The 17,734-nt window shown below is 36.6% G+C and overlaps 1 pseudogene; it reads left to right on the forward strand.

Moving 5' to 3' along the window:
* The first annotated feature begins 941 nt into the window (after nt 1–941).
* Nucleotides 942–8,694, forward strand: LOC102600314 (peroxidase 44-like; annotated as a pseudogene).
* The last annotated feature ends 9,040 nt before the right edge of the window (nt 8,695–17,734 follow it).

Here is a 17,734-nt window from a genome sequence, read left to right on the forward strand (position 1 = left end):
CATCAGAAAGCTGCTTTGTTGGGCTGCATAGTAGACAAGGATCGCATCAATCTGGGTTTGATCATACAGAAGGAGATGTCCATGAGGGTCAAGCAAAGCCAGACCTCTCTCCCCTTCCCCATATTGATCACTAAGATGTGCTAGCGGGCCCATGTTTCGGTAGTTGCCTAGACGAGTGTGGAAGTGACTCCCACTTCCTCTACTGATATCCAATGGATAAAGACGGAGTATATGAAGGATGAGGATGATCGGATGAGAGTTGAACCGGCGGAAACGTCCCCGATAGTCGATGTTGAGATGTTGCCGACAGAGATAATACTTCCCCCTCAGGCCAGTGAGCCTAAAGATACCTCTACTTCCGTACCTTCTGGCCCTACCACTGCTCCCTCTCCTACAACCACCACTATTGCTTCTGTTTCTTCTTCCCGACCCCTAATCATCCAGGCTATGTTATACAAGATGGGCCATCTGGCTCAATTTGCTGATGTGTGTGCCTCCTGGGTAGAGGTCGTTGTGCCCGGGTTGATCGAGCAGGTGATAATTGCTGCCTTGGCCCCGATTAGGGCTGATATAAGAGAGCACATGAGGTTGATAGATGCCCACAGATTTGCACTGGATGCCCTTAATATAAGAGGTGGGGCTACTGAGCATAGTCGTGGGGTGTCTGATGCAGTGACGGCCTTGAAGGCCGATAATGTGGGCTTGAGGAAGGATATAGACGATCTAAATTCCACTGACCTATCGATGTTGTTCGGTACGGTAGAGATCCCTGAGGTCCCGAGTACAGATATCCCTGCCAGTTCAGATGTTTCTCTGGCTCCTATGACCGAAGATGTGCATATGGATGATGCAGTTTCTAAGTCCGAGGCTGAGACTGATGGGGAAGAGCAGGGTGTTCGTGATGCAGCCATGTATGATGATCTGTAGGACCTTGAGGGGTCATGGTTCAGACAACTGTTGATGCATCACTGAGGGATACTTCGATGGTGGGCTCTAGTGGAGCCAATGATGATGTTGAACCGGGCACTAATGCCCAAGATAATGGTGTCACAGAGATGCAGAGTTCATCCCATGTTTAGCCTGACAAGAGGATTTTTTAATCCAATTTTTTTTATCTTGTTTTGTTTCTTGATTTCTTTGCATTTGAGGACAACTACTAGACTAGTTTGGAGGGGTAAGGTATTTTCATACCTACCTCTTTTGTGATGCTTTGTGGATATTTTTGTTTTTGTGTTGATATATATTGACTTTTGGTCCATTGTTTTTAATGTGAATTTTGTGGTTTTGATCCGTTTTTTAAAATTGCCACCTCTTAATGTGTGTGAATGTGATTGTTCTCTTGCAATTTTAAGTATCGGTTGTGATCAATACTGATGACTTGAATAGTGTTCTTATTTGAACGACATGTTTGTGCAAATCCGATGAGGCGAATTGAGGTGCATAAGTCATATGTGAACCCGTAGCATCTCATTGTGACTAAGTCGGTTGTTGAGTTGCACTCTTGTGATGATCGTTGCATGCTAGCAAAAATGGTAAAGTCTTGTTTGATGATTGTGTTGAATGTCGTATGTTGTGAGGTTGTCTTGAAACACATGTTTGATAATACCTAGAACTTGCCTCGTTGGTTATATTGACTAGTGTGAGCGAATGATAGAGATTATCTTAGGCACAATTTGTGGAGAGTGAGTCGATATTTCTATTATACCTCTTTGTGACCACCTTGTGAGAGTGTGAACCTAGCTTGACACCATTTGAGCCTATCATTTTCTTTGGATGAACCTTGAGCACAAATGACCCTTTTCTTTCCCACCTAAAATCTTCATGGAGCATTGGTTGTTTTGAATAGCCAACATAGGCCAAAATCCTAAGTTGGAGGTGTGTTGAAAAAGGAGAAAAATTAAGAAGTTTGAGAAATTCACCCTTGAAAGTTATTGATGAAAAAAATGGAACCCTTCCATAAAAAAATGAAAAGAATAAAAAGATCGAAAAAGAAAAGAATTGTTGAAATAAATTATTTGCAATGAGCAAATGAAATGGGGTATCCAACGAGTCGTGCTTAAAAGAATAGGGTGTGATTTTGAGAATCAAAAAGTGGGATAGAAATAGTGAAAGAATGAAATGCAGGCCATGCTTCATGAAGGTAGAAGTCAGTAAGCCTAAATGATCATAGCATTACCCTCAGCCTCGTTAAAAGCCTTGAAAGACCTTGGTGATCTTGATTAAGCTTAATATCATGTCGGTTTGAAAATACTGGCAAGCCTATAGGGAAGAATCATGCATGTGTTTGATTTTGAGAGGGTAAGAGTTGTTTTGATTCCAAAATTTTAGAAGTTTGATGAGCTTTATGAGAGCATGGAATCATTTTTGATGTGAGGGTATTCAAATGCTTTTGTTGAGCTTGAACTTGCATTGGAAGCAAGCATTGTGAGCTTGAGTTTATTTGATAATGGTTAGTCACATTTTGAAACTTAGAGTGCACAATTGAACATTGCATGAGTGATTTGAACCTCTTTTGTGTATTCATGTTGAGTCTTGAGTAGCACTGTTTGTAGACATCTTTGTTGAACTGATTGATATTGAGTTTTACTTGAGGACAAGCAAAAGTTTAAGTGGGAGGTGTTGATGAGTCTTAGATTTTGACTCATTAAGGCTTTGTTTTCATAGTTTTATTGTCCTCAATGCATAATTTATGCTCTAACTGATGTTAAAGTGTTGATTTGCAGTAAGGAAGGAAAAGGAGTAAGGCAAGGACATTACCAGATAAAAAGGGGCGAAAATGCTGAAAAAGTTGCAGAAAGGCGATCTAGTGATCGCCAAGACCACTCGGCGAACCGCCGAGTGGCTCTTTAGCTCGCCAAAAGTCACAGCGTGCCAACCTTGGGGAAAAACAAACTTAGCGATGGAAATGTATAGTCGGTGAACTGCCGAATGAATAGGCGATGACCTCGATTCTAGTCACCTAACGTTATAGAACTCTGAGGTTGAAGAGGCAATTAGGCAAGACGATGAGGAAGCGTGGTACTTGGCACATCACCGACCTAGTCGGCGATGCTCGACCCCCAAACTATTTTTAAAGTTTTTAAGTAGAGTTTTCAAGTGGGTTTTGAATTTGAGTTGATTTAAAGCATTGTAAAGACTTGGAAATCATTACCCAGTTCATGGATAAAATAATTGGTAATCGTTTCTCACTTTTTATAATGTGTGGCTAAAACCCCCATTCTTAGGGGGGTGATCATGTGATTATCTATTCTAATTAGCTTATGGGTATTGTTGTTTACTGATTTAAATGTTATTTTGAAGTGGGTTTGATTGATAGTTGTGTATTAACCCATGAATTGTAATTGCAAATGTAATTCGAACTTAGTGTTCTGGGCTTGCTTGGTAAAGAGGTTCTAGAATTAAGGCTATTGATTGATGATTGTATTGATTGGGTTATCGTTGATTCAGCTTGAGAGAGTGAATCTAAACTCGATCCTACCAATCTAGCTTGAGAGAGTAGATTAATTGAGGTATTGGGTTGTTTATATTGTTATGGTTGTCGAGGTTCGAGAGAACTCGCTACAATCGTAATAGTTGTTTGAGAGAAAGCTATTGCATCTATAGTCTAGCCTACCCACTAAGATTCAACAATTGTTAGTAAATTACAATTACCCATATATCAAAATTATCCTTTAATCGATCACATCCCCTAGAATTCCTCTCTACTTATCTACTCCCCTGTTTTTGTAATTGTTGTAGTTGTTAATTGACAAACCTAATCCCCCATTTGACACTTGTTGTCAAACCCCTTTAATTTAGGTTCCTTTAATTTGATAATGTTTACTTCTACAAATGAATAGAGCACGACTCTCTCTTCTTAATTGAATTCCATTTTGTATCACTCATTGTGGGTTCGACCTCAGCTCTTTGTTGGTTTTATACTAGATTACGATCGCCTACACTAGAATTGGATGAGGTGTAGTTGAGCGTTATCATGCATCCCCATTGCTAGTGGTCATTTTGGTAGTCTTGAGTAGTGGTGAGTCCTCATATTCCGAGGACCAAACCTTTTATTGTATTTAATCTTTACTTTTCAGATATTGTATATGACAAATGTCTTACATCCCAATCACTCTTGATGTAATAGATGACTTTGAGACTACTTAGACTTCCGCTCGTTTTTAACAACTCTTTATGATATGACTGTCTTTTGAACCCTTTAAATCTATTATCTTGTTTATGCATGCTAAGTGGCTTGTGTAGAGCCTCTCGGGGTCCTATACGCCATGTCACGTCTAGGGTAAACTTTGGTTCGTGACACTAACTTATCAATTCAAGACTCTTGGTGGTATACATACTTGATCCTTGAACAAACTTTGCCATATTTGCTAGCTATTCCTCCAGGGATAAAATATCATTTACCATTGCTTGCATTATTATTGGTGACGTAGAAGAGTAGCATGGATTGTCACACAAGTTGATCTTCATTGGACTCACATTACGAGATGCGTGTGGAGAGGATTCATTAGTTGAATCATAGTTCTTCTTTGTGGTAGAGTTCTTAGTACCAGAGCACTCAAGTAGAGCTAAGGTCTTCTTGTTCTTTTCACCAATACTACTTTCTCCTTCTGAAGCATTTGTGAATGACCTTGATCCTTTTGGAGTTAAACATCGAAAAATAAAAGTTAATGTGGATGAAACTTGAACTGTTTGTTGTCCTGGCATAGTGACCTTCCTCCTCGTAATAACTCCAAAACTTTCGAAAGTAACACCAAGAATTCTAACTACTTTAGTAGATCTAGAACTTGGAGTTAGCAACCTTAGAGGTAGTTGATTGAGAGTTTAACTTTTTGAAAGTCATTTCAATATTCTTTGATGCTTGAAAAGTTGAGAAGAGAGATAGAGATTGTTCCACTAGGGTTCTAAAATTTGTAGACAATAAAATCTGCGTCCAAAAAAAATAATAAACAAGTATGTAAAGTGTTGCAACAATCGTATTTATTAGATTTCAAATATGAACATTACAATCTCTATGAATCATCGGGTTCGTCTTTTTAAATATAGTTTCAAGGGTTATTGAGCTTGAAATTGAATCTTGAACTTGCTCTTAACTTATACTTGAGTTCAAGGGCTTTTGAGCTTGTTCTTGAACTTGAATGCTTGAATCTTGAACTTGTAGATTATAGAGAAATTTATGGCGTTTGATCCACGAGATTTTTCTGACTTCTTGTTAGAATTCTGATCCGTTTTATGAATTGTGAGGCTTCTATTTATAGTTGTAAAATTGAGGAGTTATGTTTAAGGGTGTGCAAAAACTGAACCAACCAATAAACCGAACATAAAATAATGTTATTGGGTTAATGGGTTAACGGGTTTTTAATGGTTTTATAAAAAAAAACTATTGGGTTATCGATTTGGTATCAGTTTTTAGTATTGGGTTATTGGGTAAATCAATAACCCTTTAAGACGATAGTAAAGTTACTACTATACCCTTCATAAATATAAATAATCTAACATAACTAGACACTATATCAGTACTCTACATTATGGTCTACACACTTCACACATCATAGTTCTTCTACTTCACATCAGAAATTCCATATTATATTTTGGTTGTAACATGTAATTGTAGCCTTCATAATACATCTACTCTTATTGATGCAATTTCTCATTATATTTCATGTTTTACTGTATCAAAGCATTTACAGTTTATTTGTTTGTCTCACGATATCATGCCAAATTGTTAGAGAAGTGAAAAATCATATATTTATTTTATAAACACTTTCTTATAATTAAGGTAAATCGAATACTGAACTGTTAATGACCAAAATCTGATAAATAAAAAATCGATAAACAATATCTAATTGGTTTAGCGCACGTAAAACCCGAAAAACGATAAACCGAACTGATAATACATAAAATCGAACCAAATCGACTGATGCATACCCCTAGTTATGAATAAAAAAGATTTCCCCTCCACCAATCAGATTTAAGTGACATGTCTATTTGGCCTTAGCAAAGTGGACTCATTATTTGTAGCCCAAATTACTGAAATTAGACTTTTAATTAAGCCCACATTTGTTGAACTTCAAAAATTAATCCAATTATATTCATTTTGAGTAATATATCTTTAATTTAATATTATTAGAATCATTATATAAAATTTATAGCTAATAAGTTTTAAATGATTACCATGGGAACGTTTTTTAAAAAAATATTTAGAAAGCCTTTGGGGTTTAGGGACTAATTTATATTTATCAAGACTTTGAAGTAGAGGTTAAGCTAATAAGTTCATGCAATTAAATATTTAAAGATACTCAACAAAAATGATGTCGGTCGTCTGATATGTAACATATGTTCATACAATTAAATTTTTAACTTCTTTAGGAACAAATGCAATTATTAAGGATATTTTATCATGTTCTTGAAACAAATACTTCTTTCATTTCCACATGAATATACATATATATATATATATATATATATATATATAATTTAAACTTTTCACAAGACAATCATTAAATTAAATAATAATTTTATAAATTTAACATGTTTTTAATTTAAACGCACAAGATTCTTTACATGTTTTGAATTTAAAAGCACAAGATTCAAAAGTCTTATTTTTGTTTGTTAAATTATGTGTCAAATCAAAATCATACTAACACATTATTAAGAACGGGAAATAATATTCTTGAACCAATGTAATTAATCTCATTATATCTTCTTGTCTTAAAATAGTTTTATTATTATATACATGCCGTCGTGCATCCCACTTATGTTTAACTTGCAAAGCTCCAACATCTCTATTGTATATGGCATCTATATATGTATAAATACCTTTAGAAAGTCCTCTCAATTGATTAAATTTGATTTTGAATTAAGAACTATAATTTGCTTAATTAACACAATAAATTAAATGGAGAAGTATATAATACAACTCTTGTTTATATGTTGTATTTTTCATGAACTTATTATTGTGTCAAGTGCACTTCAAGTTGGTTTTTACGCCAAAAAATGCCGTGCAGCCGAAAGTATTGTGCAACAAGAAGTGCAACGCTCCTTCTCTACTGATCGTTCCATCACAGCGGCCTTGCTTCGTATGTATTTTCACGACTGCTTTGTCAGGGTACGTAATAATATTCTTTCTTCTGTGTGTCATATACACGAAATTTCGACCTTCCAATTCTTGCTTTGGTTCAATTAATTGTATGTTTCTTGGACGGGTTAATTGGGAATAAATCTACTTGTCATAAAGTTTTTTGATTTTTTTGATTTTATTATTGAAATATCATAATATAATTGTATGTGTGATATAATTAAAGGTGTCAAATAATTGGATTAGATCGAGGACATATAGAAAATGAATCAAATTGCAATTCACTCACTTTCTCATTGCTTATTTGTTTAATAATAATCTTCCGAAATTGAACATTTGACTCATAAAAGGTTGTTGTGAATGTGCTCAACAATTTGGTACATGGATATTTATCTTTTATTCATATTTGTACGATTTAAAATAGATTGACACTTATATTTATCCTTTAAGTGATCCAAGTTATTAAAGTATAATTTGAAATTGCCGACTCTACATATAACAAATTCTGCTATTTCACAAGTTCTTTTTTTTAAAAAAAAAAATATTTTAATTTTTTTAATAAAGTTGTGATCTCTAAATTAATTTTCTTGTAGAGTTTGGTACATTATGTAAAGTGTTCTTCCTCTATCTCAATTTGGCTCTCTTGATTTGATTGGATTTTTTTTTTAATCTAAAGATACGTATTCTTTAATATTGTGGTCATACTCATGTCGAGTTGTCAAATTATGTTACAGAACTAAAAGAGAAAATAAGATAATTGTAATAACTTTGTTCAGGGCTGTGATGCATCAATACTGATAGACTCGAAGAACACTGGAAACAAGCAATCTGAAAAAGATGCGGGACCAAACCAATGAGTAAGAGGATATGAGCTTATTGATCGGATTAAGAGCCGACTAGAGTCTGCATGCCCAACTATTGTCTCCTGTGCAGATATCATAGCATTAGCTACTCGAGATTCAGTGGCATTAGCTGGAGGACCTATGTATAACATCCTCACTGGGAGACGAGATGGGCTAGTCTCAAATCCAGCAGAAGTTAACTTACCAGTGCAAGAAGCATTAAAAATTTTCACAAACAAAGGGTTTAGCCTGAATGACATGGTGACTCTTTTGGGTCCCCATACCGTTGGAATTACACATTGTAGTCTTATTCAAGATCGTATATCTAGATTTGATGGGAGTATGGATCCTAACTTGTTCACAAGACTTAGTACAACTTGTGCTGCAAAGAATAATGATCCCTCGGTTTTTTTAGATCAAAGCATGTCGTTTATTGTGGACAATGAGTTCTACAAGCAGATAAGGTTGAAGAAAGGGATCTTAAAAATTGATCAAGAACTTGCATCAGATAGGTCAAGTGCTGGGATTGTTAATAATTTATCTATAAATCCAAAAGCCTTCCAATAGGCTTTTGCAAATGCATTGATCAAGTTAGGGAACACACAAGTTCTTGAGGGAAAATTCGGAGAAATTAGAAACAATTGTAGAGCGTTCAACACTCCTCAGCCGAAAAAATGTCAGCCTCTCCCTCCTAGAAAGAGCTTTCGCCCAAAGAAGCCAAAGAATCCTCCACCTCGCAAAGGATCAAAGTTTTCAATTCCATTTCTCGCACCTTAATTAATAAGCCTTTAAGATTCTGCATTACACCCATAACATTCTACTTACATTATTGCAAGCATGTTTGTAATCTTTTGTCCTTTTTCTCCACTGATTTGTTTTTTATTAGCTCATTGTTTCGGTTGATTTCATGTTTAGCTCACCAAAAGAAAATAGGCATATATAATACAATAAATGTTCCCTTTAACTTGAATTCAATGGTCATTTATGCCCTCCAATTTTGTGTGTGCATAAATACACGCTTAGATTTGTATAAAGTTGAACCAATAGACACATTTTGTCTTATGTGGCGTCGTACATGGTAATTTTGTGTCATACATGTCATTCTACATGATAATTTTGTGTGCTATGTGGTGTCCTACCTGTATTATGCCAGGTAGGATACTTGTGTTTACTTGTTCAATTTTATAAAAGTTTAAATGTCTACTTGTGTACACCGAAGATTGAAGGGAATAATTATCTCCTGAAGTCAATTTAAATGAGATGTTTATGCATTAGTGTGTTTTTTTCTTCTAGTGTTGTTTGTTCTACTGGTGGAAATTCTTGCACTTCTATACGTTAGAAGGAAAATATAGTGTTTTAGTTTGGGATTATTGGATTAGGCTACTCGCTATTTCATATTTTCTCCATTTCTTCCAACTTCTACTAGGTTGATGACCAGCATTCCGTTATAATATGTGTTATATAAATTAAATTAATTAAAACAACGCTTCAAACCAAAATTGTAACAGTCGAATTGCGATCTTTTGTCTATATATAACAAAATATCTAGAAAAGAAAATTAAAAACATTAATTTTTGAAGTTTATCTTTGTCTCTTTTTTTTTTAAATTTAATTACCAGATGTACCATGCCCGTGCTTAGCACGTGCCCAACAATTTTAGAGAAAATGTTCAATCTCAGCTAGGAAGTGTGAGCTTTCATTTGGTTATCAATTTTCTTTGTTATCTTCTAAATAAAATTACTCACTACATACATTTGATGAAAGTACAGAAAAAATTATAAAATATTTACAGTAAGAAAGAAGTATTAGCATGATTGTAGGAGTATAATCATGATTATAGTAAATCATGATTTTAGGGATCCATATCATTGTAGGGATTCATAATAAGGGAATATCTCTTGTTATACATATATATTTGTTTTCTAGAATAAGTAGATGTCTTAGTAAGCACATACTTGTGTATACTTTTATATTTTCAAGTTGTGAAGGCAAGTTATAAATAAATTGTATGTCTGTCATTGTTGACACCCAATTTTGACCCTCTACAATTGACTTAATCATCAAGCCTCTTCAATACCAAACGATTTGAAATAATTAGATTTTATAAATTGAAAATATTATCAAAATATATTTAAGTAATTTTTTCATTATTATAACTTTTAAATATACGTATGTTTTATAGAACTATATATATAATTAATACATTTTATGAATATTTGAAAATCATCTTAAAAATATTTTATTTTTTTACCTGACTATTTTGTCAATTGGTTTAGTTAATCAATAGTTTATATTTTGAATTAGTAAGTTTATAATTAAGTTAATTATTTTATTTTGTTAAGATTAAGAAACTCGTTAGTTAACTAATGTTATTTCGTCTTATTTAATTTTTAACTAAATTCAGTGATTAAATTAAAATTGGCTATCTCTTAAACTTAAATTGGCTAGAGTTGAAATCTAAATGGCCAATTCCCAATAGAAATTTGGCTACATCTTCAATCCAAATCCAAATCCAAATCTTCTTATTCCTATTTTAACCATCCACTGAGACCGATTTTGGGCCATCCTGATCGACCCAATTCCATTCAACCCAACCCACTTTTCAATCAACAAAGACCCAACAAAACACCAATACAACAGCGATCCAACATCGTACAATACATATGAAACTATACACCTACCCATACTCGTCTTCTTCTTCGCGAGAACACGAAACCAGAAACGACCTAAATCCAGACGAACCTGACCGTAATCCAGCAGCCTTGCGAACTCAGTCCAGCAACACGTGCCCAACTCGTTGTGTTATCGTTTCTCTCTTATCCGTTCGTACCAAGATCATTCTAGAATCGAGGTGTCATCAATTCGCACCTCTTTCCCCTTGAATCAACAACTCAATTCATTTTTCCATTGAAGTTTGTTGAAGGAACCAGAATTTCAAGTTGGCAACCTTATCTCCTCGAGGAATTTGAAATTCAAATTCCTCCAAGTCATCCTTATCCTCACCCAATTCCCCCCAATCTATTCTGTTCCCCCACTATAAATGCTCTTGTTCAATTACTGTTATAGGGGGGAGATTTTTTCGACCATTAAAAAACACAAAAATAATTCATCCAGAAATAGAGCTTTAGACAGTCGAAAAGCATTTCAGGTTTAATAAACTTTAGAGGAAAATATCCTCTTTCTTATTGCTTTCGAGTCATTCGTGTTAGGTATATAGCAAGAATTAATGGGAAATGGAGGGAAGATGAAAAGAGGAATTTGAAAAGATTCTTTTATGCTTTAGTAAAAGACATTTCTCCCTCATTGGTGATGGACAGAAAAGTTAAAGTGTTTAAATAGAGAAACACTTCTAATAGTTGTTAAAAGGGTTGGAAAGAGGGATTCCCCTCGCGTCATCGTCGTCATCGTCGTCGTCGCTCGCTCAATTATGGCTTCGGCTTCGACTTTGGCTTTGGCTTAGGAAAATGATCGATCGAGAGATTATTTTTTGGAAATTTTTTGTTTTAATCATTTAGTGAATGTCACGCCCAAAGTTACCCCTAGGAGACGAAAAAGGGACCCTGGATCACGAGTGACCCCAAGCTAACCTACTGGTATATCATAAGCATACTAAAGTAAACTAAAGTAAGGAAATACTGTGCGGAAGCTAAATCATCATTTAAACTGAAATGATGGGGAATACCCATAAATTATATGAATAGATGAAAGCTGAGAGTTTAATAACAACTGAAAAGTCAAACTCAAATACTAAAGCTGAGACTAACTATGTCTAAAAATAAGCTTCTAACTAACTAGAAGTGTTGGGACATGCCCCATCTAAATCTAGCGAATACTGAAACTGAAGACTAAACGTAGAGGAAGATAATCATGTCAATCGTCCTTGAAGAATTAGGACTCACACTGATGCTGCTGAAGTGAAGATCGGGAACCGATATATGAGTGATCTGGAAGCTGAGAACCTGAACCTACATCACGAGAAGATGTAGCACAGAGTATGCGTCAGTACTTGAAAGGTACTGAGCATGCAGGATATAATAAAGCTGAACAATAATCATAATTGAACGAAAGCATATATCTGAGCAATGATACTCTATAAGCATGCCACTAAACTGAGAATACTGAACTTGAAATAACTGAATACAATGACCAAGTTTATTAACATGCTGAAACTGAATACTGAATTATGACTGATAACGTGATCAATGCAATAGAATCTAGTTGTAAGGGAGCTACTTATAACCGACATAAAACCATATGACCTAAATGTGGAGTCCGATGTATACGCCCCATCGAGAAGACCCAATATACCCTGCCAGAGGTATAGAGGCATGACTGGCGTGATCACTAAAATGATGCCCACAAAGGGGACTTATAATATACAGGGAACATAGTTCTGGGACTTGAGGGTGACTAACCCTAGTCCATTCGGTATTAAGCTTCTCCCAATTTATTATGTAGTTAACAATTTATGATTGAATTTTTGTAATACTGGATAGCTCAAAAACTGACATGCTAATGTACATGATAATGAAACATTCAAATTTGAAGCATGTATATCTGAAATATCTGACCTAGCTTGTGTAATTCATGAAATAAAAGAACTACATAGCTAGGGTTCTAAATTTCATAAAGGAAACAAAGCAATAACATGATAATCTCATTTGGGATCAATCTAACAGCTTAAACCCAATAATCTCTAACATTCAAGAAACCCTAGGTTTAGATAATATTAAGGGAATCAAGATTCCGACTGAAATCTAGGGACCTAATGGGTGAAACGAACCCACTATTGAAATCCCACATACATGGTGAATAATTCCACAGAGAAATCTTTCAATTTCGGGGTTGAAATGGATTAAAAACCGCAGTGTTCTTGAACTAGGGCTGCTCGACTTTTTCTCCTCTTTTTCTCTAGTTTTATCGATTTCTTGGAGAATGAATTGACTAGGGTAGATTCTAATTAAGTTACTATGCTTCAATTGACCGAAACTACGTAGTTTAGGAGTGAAACGACGTAGTTTAGGGGTCTAACACATAGGAAAAAGACCAAACGACCCCTGACTTGAAAGGTGTTGGGGCCACCGATGGACCGTGGATAGACAAACGGTCTGTGCTGGTCAACCGTTGATGGGGTTCTGGGAGGTGCTGTCGAGGGGTCTGATCCATAGACCAGGACGACGGTCCATTGCCTGACCTACGGCCCGTGGGTCCAACTGTGGGTCGACACTTAGAATAATTTGTAGGCTGATTTTGGGGAGGGTTGCACGTGACCATCCATGGACCACCAGAACGGACCGTGGGTCACCCTACAGTCCGTGTGTGGTAACCGTGGGTTGCACATGCAATTTCTGAAAAGTCTGCATTTTGGTTTTCTATGATACGGGGTGTTACATTATCTCTCCCTTGGGAACATTCGTCCTCGAATGATGTCTAACTAGCTGAAAAATGGAGGGAAAGAGCTGCAAACCCTACCACAAATTTTTAGAAGCTGATTTCTGACTGAACTAAGTTCCAAGAACATGAAAATACGCTGAAAATGTAAGTACAAACTGAAGGAATATGATACTAAGTTTGAATCTGCGCATGAATGACTGAAAGACTGGAGAGGAACTATTACCTCATGCTCGAATGGAATCGGAAAGAAAAAGGTGAGGATACTTGGCCTTCATGGATGCTTCTGCTTCCCATGTAGCTCCATCTACGGACTGACTCCCCCACAAAACCTTAACTGAAGCGACTTCTTTGTTTCTCAACCTTCGAACCTGACGATCAAGAATCTCAACGAGTACGTCTTCATAAGTGAAGCTATCCTTCATAGCCACACTTTCTAAAGGTACACTAGATGCTGGATCACCGACACACTTCTTCAACAATGAAATGTGAAAAACTGGATACACTGTTGCTAGTTTTGTTGGCAACTCTATTTCATAAGCCACTTTACCAACTCTTTCCAAGATCTTTTAAGGGCCTACATATCTAGGACTGAGCTTCCCTTTTTTGCCAAATCTCATCACCCCCTTTATTGGTGATACTTTCAGGAAAACCCAATCATCAACTTAGAACTCTAATTCCCTTCTCCTTACATCTGCAAACTTATGGCGACTCTGGGCTGTCATAAGTCTATCTCTAATGAGTTGCACATTCTCCATAGCATCATGAACTGAATCTGGCCCTATCAAGGCTGCTTCACCTACTTCAAACCAACCCACTGGAGATCTACATCTACACCCATACAATGCCTCATAAGGGGCCATCTGAATTCTGGAATGGTAACTATTATTGTAGGCGAACTCTATAAGAGGAAGGTGATCATCCCAACTACCCTTGAAATTGATCACACAAGCTCTCAACATGTCCTCTAAGGTTTGAATGGTACGCTCTGTCTGACCATTCGTGTGTGGATGAAATGTTGTGCTAAGATTAACCTGAGTACCAAGGCCTTTCTGAAATGACTTCTAGAAATGATAGGTAAACAGAGGACCTCTATTCGAGATGTTAGACAAAGGAATCCCATGTAACCTAACTATCTAATTAATATAAAGCTTGACATAGTCCTTCGCCGAATCTGTAGTCTTAACAGCCAAAAAGTTCGCCGACTTAGTGACTGTGTCAACTATCACCCAAATAGAGTCATGCTGTCTACGATTAGGAGGTAAACTTGTAATGAAGTCCATATTGATCAGCGATCTTATGCATATTTATATGCCAACGTTGTCACTATTTGCCCATGAAGCAATTAGATTGAAGAATCATCTTTAGTTATTAGCTTGATTTTTGGTGTAACTTGTGATGATTGTACACTTACACAAATGATTAGTTGTTTCAGGAACTCTTGAAGGAATTGGAGGTGAAATGAAGGAAGAAGGAGAAAACACATGCAAGAAAACGACAAAGGCAAAAATCAACAGTGTCTGGCATACTGTTTGGTGCTCCGTGCCAAGGCCTAAAGGAGAGAATCCTATTTGGGGCGTAATGAGAGGTGCGACGCGCCAAGGCTTAGAGGACTGGAATGCTTCTCAGGCACGCTGAGAGGCGCGACACGCCAAGGAGTAAACTTCAGAGGCCTTTCTCAGGCACTATGCTAGGCGCGACGCGCCAAGGAGGTAAAGCCTACAACAAATGCTAGGCGAAACACGCCACGAAAGTTCTGACTTTTTCATCCTAAAAGTGTTAAAAAATGAATCCTAATTAAACTAGGTTTTGACTCCAACTTTTCTAACTCTTATAAATAGACCCTTAGGGCTCCATTGTTAGGGTTCGACTTTTATTGGGTGTGCAAGAGCACGTACCCACGTTTGTAATAGTTTTTGATCTTCTAACTCCTCTATTTTCCGGTAAACTAATGAACTATTGTATTTTTCTGCTTTTCTAATAGCATGAGTGCCTAAACGCCTTAGTTCTCGGGCTGTAGCTACGAATGGATTGTTGATTATTAAAGGCTTTTTGAATTAATTATTGGTTGTCATTATAAGTTGCTTCTATATTCTTATTTTAGTATTTTATGCTTGATCATCATAAGATAAATATATTGTCTAATCTCAAAATCGAGAGATGAGAGGTTAGATAGACCAGAGAATATAGAGAGCTCGGTCGAACCATTTGATTGAGGTGATTAGTGTTCAGGAGTGACGCTCGAAAGAACACCTTGCTTGGTTACGAAATAGGATGAAATATACATGCTCGCCAGTTAGTCTATTTATCCCCGCTCAATGATGTAGTTAGATAGCTAACTAGAGTAGGCGACGAGAGGTGTATAGCCCGACTCGTATAATTAACCCTATAAATCAGTAACTTGACAACTAAAATTAGTTCTAAGTCGATAATATGATACATGAGATTCACTACGTGCTGCAGCCCTGGAATTGCCTTTTACTTGCTTGAAACATCATCGTAAAGTCATTCACAATTTGTTACTTTTACTTATTGCATAATTAGTAGTAGTTAACAATCATCACAATCTCTTAAACAATTACTTTTACTTTTACTTTTACTTGTAGAATTAAGTGTTAGATATAAATTGATCATAAGTCCCTTGAGAACGACAATTTGTTTCTTTAAGAATCTATCTTACTTACGCGACCACGTACACTTGCGTGTATATTGGGGAGCAACAAGTTTTTGGCGCCGCTGTCGGGGACTTAAAAATTGATTTATATTCGATCTTCTTAAGTGTAGAATTAGAATATTCAGGTATTAATTACTTGATATAAGCTTGTATATTGCAGGCACTTGACTTTCAGGTCTGGCTCAGAAGGGAGAATTTGTCGAACCTTACAACGAACCCAAAAGAGTTTTACGCCAGTGCAGAAAAATTAATCAAGGACGTGCATGAGAATTGGGGTTAGGTGTTCGGGGAAATAATGATGATAATAATTAAGACAACGTGAATAACCCGGAGAACATGAACAACCAATAGAACTTGAATAACCAAGGAGTACCCCCTGTCGTACTTGCAAAACCAATCCGTGATATGGCAATCCCACTCAGCCAATGTGGCGTCTAGTATTAGGAAACCTCCATCGGTGGGTAGATTTTAACTAAAACAGGGCATGGTACAACTTCTCTATTCTAATGGGCAATTCACTGGTCTCCATCACGAGGATCCCCAAATCCATCTTAGGAACTCTATAGAGATCACGGATACATACATCCCAACTGGAGTCTCATCAAACTATGTGAGGCTGACGTTGTTTCCATAGTTATTGTTAGGAGCTGCAAAGCATTGGTTAGATACTGAGCAACCAAACTCCATCACTACTTGGGATTATCTAGCAAGGAAGTTCCTGAGTCGATTCTTTCCATCCATGAAAACCGCACAGTTGAGGAGTGAGACATTATTCTTTAGGCAAAATCAAGGGGAAGACATGTACCAATTGCATGGGCTCATTTCAAACAAGTGTTGAATACTTACTCGCACCATATGCAAACTAATGAAGTACTTTCTCACACTTTCTTTGAGGGTTTAGATTATAATGCTCATGTGCTTCTTAATAGTACAACAGGTGGACAGGCCCTAGCTAAAACATGTGAAGAGTTGTTCGACTCACTCGATAGACTCTCCAAAGGAGACCCACGATATGAGGGGGATATGCCTAGAACCACAACCCAAAAGGCCACGGGGATCTTAGATGTAGATTAACCTACTGCCACAAATGCCACATTAGATGCAATGCAACATAACATGGCTTTACATTTTAAATAGATGGCTCTAAATCATGCATCGGTAAACGTTATACAACAAGAAGCCAATTGGTGTGAGGTATGTGGTAGTGGAGCTCATGAAACCGAGTAATGTGGGGCAAACCCGAATTCCGTAAACTATGTGGGTAATGTGCAAAGGGGTGGAGTTTAGCAAAATTATGGTAACACTTACAACCTTAGTTGGAGAAACCATCGTAACTTCTCATGGGGTGGGAACAAAAACCAAAATTAGGCTCAAGGGGCTAACCAATACCGTTCTCAAGGGGATGGGCAACAATGCCAAAATCCTAACCAAAGCGCAAATCCTAGTGCACCAAAATGGGGGATGACCAATGAAGAGCTACTAAAAAAGCTCATGACTGAAATAGGGACCAAAATAAATGCTAGCATAGATAAGCAAGATGAGAACATCAGAAACATCCAAATGCCCCTAATGAGTTTAGAGAAACAAGTTGCGCAGCTAGCCAATTATCTGGACTTGCATCACTAAAGTGGGTTGCCCAGTGATACTGAACCCAACCCAAAGCAACTGCATGCGGTAAGTACTAGAAGTGGGTTAAAATTAGAGGAAATAGCTCCAAAGAAGAGAAACACTGAAACAGGTACCACAAAAAAG

Source organism: Solanum tuberosum, unplaced genomic scaffold (assembly GCF_000226075.1).
Source record: "Solanum tuberosum cultivar DM 1-3 516 R44 unplaced genomic scaffold, SolTub_3.0 scf00393, whole genome shotgun sequence".
Classification (NCBI taxonomy): domain Eukaryota; kingdom Viridiplantae; phylum Streptophyta; class Magnoliopsida; order Solanales; family Solanaceae; genus Solanum; species Solanum tuberosum.